Consider the following 2,965-nt stretch of genomic DNA (forward strand, 5'->3'; position numbering starts at 1 on the left):
TCAAGTGTCCCACTTTTGAATGTAATGCAGCTTTGATATCTTTGCATCTCAATCTGTCTTGGCAACATCCTGTGTCAGGCTGTTTCTATATGATCTGTAGAGTGACTAACTTTTTGATGTTTGCAAAGAAGGTCCAGTGGTTATTGTGACACATTTGTAACCTGATTATTTACATGTCTCAAGTCTGTTCTTGCTGAGAGTAACAAATAATTTCCACTTAAAGACAGGATAGGACATCATGTCGTCTTTATTAGACAAGGCAACAAGATTAAATATTCCCATCTTGTCTATTTCAAAGAAAAAAAGCATTTCAAAAGTTCTGAAAATGTTGTTTCCATCTTAGTGATCATTTGACTTAGTGGGTAGCACTTTCACTATTGAGTCAGAATATTGTGTTTCCAGATCCTACACAAGGTCTTCAGCTCAGAAACGTAGGCTGACACTTCAGCGCAGTACTGAAGGAATGCTGCCCTGCTAGAAGTTCTATATTTTGGATGAGCTTTTAAATCAAGATTCTGTCTGCTCTCTGATGAAACCATAGAAGACAGTACTTGTGAAAGGCATTAGGTAAATTTAAAAATTACCCCGTTCTTTGTGGATAACCTTGTCCCAGGCCAAACAAATTTACATTTTAAAAAGGAACAATGTGACCATTTTTCCAATGTTAACAAGAGATTGTATTTACTGGTTATTACATGAGAAATCAAATAATAATGCAAAACCTACATATCCAGACATGGAGTAAACAAAGAGTCCAAAATGATTAAAAACAAGTTTAATAGGTCAATGGGTCAGTCTCTGAATTCCATGAAGAGTAGACAATGAGATGTTTTGGCATTGCATTGGTGATTATGATAGCCCTAATGTTGAGAAGTGAGCATTGATTTCAAAATGTGTTGCTTTGCAGTTGAGCCAAAATATGTTTGTCTCTCTGATTGCAGTTTTACTTTCTTTCTGGCTTCCAGTGAAAAGAGATAGTGACTTTCTTTTTTATGTACAGCACTGAGGTGACTAGGGATTTTTTCAGTTGTGACCTTCACGACTCGCACCTTCACTCACGAGCACACAAAGAACTGCACTGAAACATGCTTTTAACCACTATTTTTCTGTATTCTTGAGGTGAAAAAAAACAGACGTTTCTTACCTAGACAATATCATGTTCACAATCTGAAATAACTCACAGGACATTTCAGTTTAGTTTGCAGTACATTTCCACTTTCCTTTTTGAAGCGTCCATGACACTCATCAGATGTGACATTCCACCTGAGGGGAGGATAATTCTTACAGTCCTTCTAAACGGTGGCTGAATTGGATTGCCCAGAATTTACATTGTCCAAGATTTATTGTAGTGTTTTCGTTAAAAAAAACACTTGTTGTTATTAAAATTTCAGTATGTCCTAAGGTGATCCAGAGTTATCATCTGACATCATCATCACTGCAGGTTTTGCTGGAGCTCTTTTCAAGTGCAACTTTCAAGAATGCTGTCACTGTTATCTCTCACTTCTTAATTTCTAGTTCTGTTTAAACTATTCAGTCATCTTACTCAGTAAATGGCATGGGTTATTCCTTTCCTCAATCTAGCTTCAGTTGACTTTGCAACATTGAACGTGTTCAGCTTATAAAGCAGGATTTAAAAGTTTTCTTCTTGTGCGTTGTCTTGGAACTGGTATGTGAACTTCCAACCCTCTTTCATCCAAGGCCAGCATCTGGGTTATATAACTCATGCAAAGCACCTTCATGGGGATAAAAGTGTGATAGCGTAAATGTGATAGGTTATAGTAAATAAGTAGTCTGTATACATTTCCGACTTTATTTGCATTAAAATTTCCAATTTGCATTTGCAACTTACATGCCATAACCAACACCATAATAGGTATGGATTTTCATTACTTAGCCAATTGCTGGTGGAATGGTTATTGGCCTCAAAATGGGGTTCATGGCTGATCTGCCACATTGCCCACTTTGCAATCATGTTAAATTGAGCTTAATTCTGAGTGTCCTGTTTTCTGAAGGTAGACAAGCTAAAAATGGATCCTCTGATGTAAATAAGACCACAATTTACATTTTATCTTTAAAACTGAAAGCACAAGGCCCACTCAGAATCACAAAACTTCATATTGCAGAAGGCAGCAAGTCAGCCAATTACGTCTACACTGGCTCACTGAGCACTTTAACTTAGCACCAATTCTCTTGCCTCTTTCCTGTAATGCTGCACATTAGTTCTATTTAAATAATCATCCAGTGCTCTCCAGAATGCCTTAATTGAACTTGCTTCCAACATGCTTCCAAGCAGTGTATTCCAGAACCTAACTACTCACTGCGAGAAAAGTCTTTCTTTCTCACGTTGCATCTGCTTTTTCCTTCAAAACTCTAAAACTATGCCCTTTGGTTCTCAATCCATTTACGAGTGGAAAAAGTTTATTTCTATCACTCTGTCTAGATCCCTCGTGATTTTGAAAACTTCTACTAAATTGCCTCTTATCTCCTCTTCTCCAAGGGTTACAGTTCCAACTTCTCGAATCATCCCTCACAATTAAACGATAAGAAATAGAAACAGGAGTTTGGCTCCTTGAGCCTGCTCCACCATTCAATAGGAACATGGCTGATCCGACACTCAGAGAGTCATAGAGTCATAGAGATGTACAGCATGGAAACAGACCCTTCGGTCCAACCTGTCCATGCCGACCAGATATCCCAACCCAATCTAGTCCCACCTGCCAGCACCCGGCCCATATCCCTCCAGACCCTTCCTATTCATATACCCATCCAAATGCCACTTAAATGCTGCAATTGTACCAGCCTCCACCACATCCTCTGGCAGCTCATTCCATACACGTACCACCCTCTGCATGAAAACGTTGCCCCTGAGGTCTCTTTTATATCTTTCTCCTCTCACCCTGAACCTATGCCCTCTAGTTCTGGACTCCCCGATCCCAGGGAAAAGACTTTGTCTATTTATCCTATC

The 2,965-nt window shown here is 39.0% G+C and overlaps 1 long non-coding RNA gene across 1 annotated transcript in view; it reads right to left on the reverse strand.

Moving 5' to 3' along the window:
• Positions 1 to 732: 732 nt before the first annotated feature.
• LOC122558664 overlaps positions 733 to 2,965 on the reverse strand; it is a 20,543-nt gene continuing 18,310 nt past the window's right edge. Inside the window, exon 4 of the long non-coding RNA XR_006314214.1 lies at positions 733 to 1,733. This is a non-coding gene — a long non-coding RNA (uncharacterized LOC122558664). The remainder of the gene's footprint in view (positions 1,734 to 2,965) is intronic.

Source organism: Chiloscyllium plagiosum, chromosome 17 (assembly GCF_004010195.1).
Source record: "Chiloscyllium plagiosum isolate BGI_BamShark_2017 chromosome 17, ASM401019v2, whole genome shotgun sequence".
In the NCBI taxonomy this organism is placed as follows: domain Eukaryota; kingdom Metazoa; phylum Chordata; class Chondrichthyes; order Orectolobiformes; family Hemiscylliidae; genus Chiloscyllium; species Chiloscyllium plagiosum.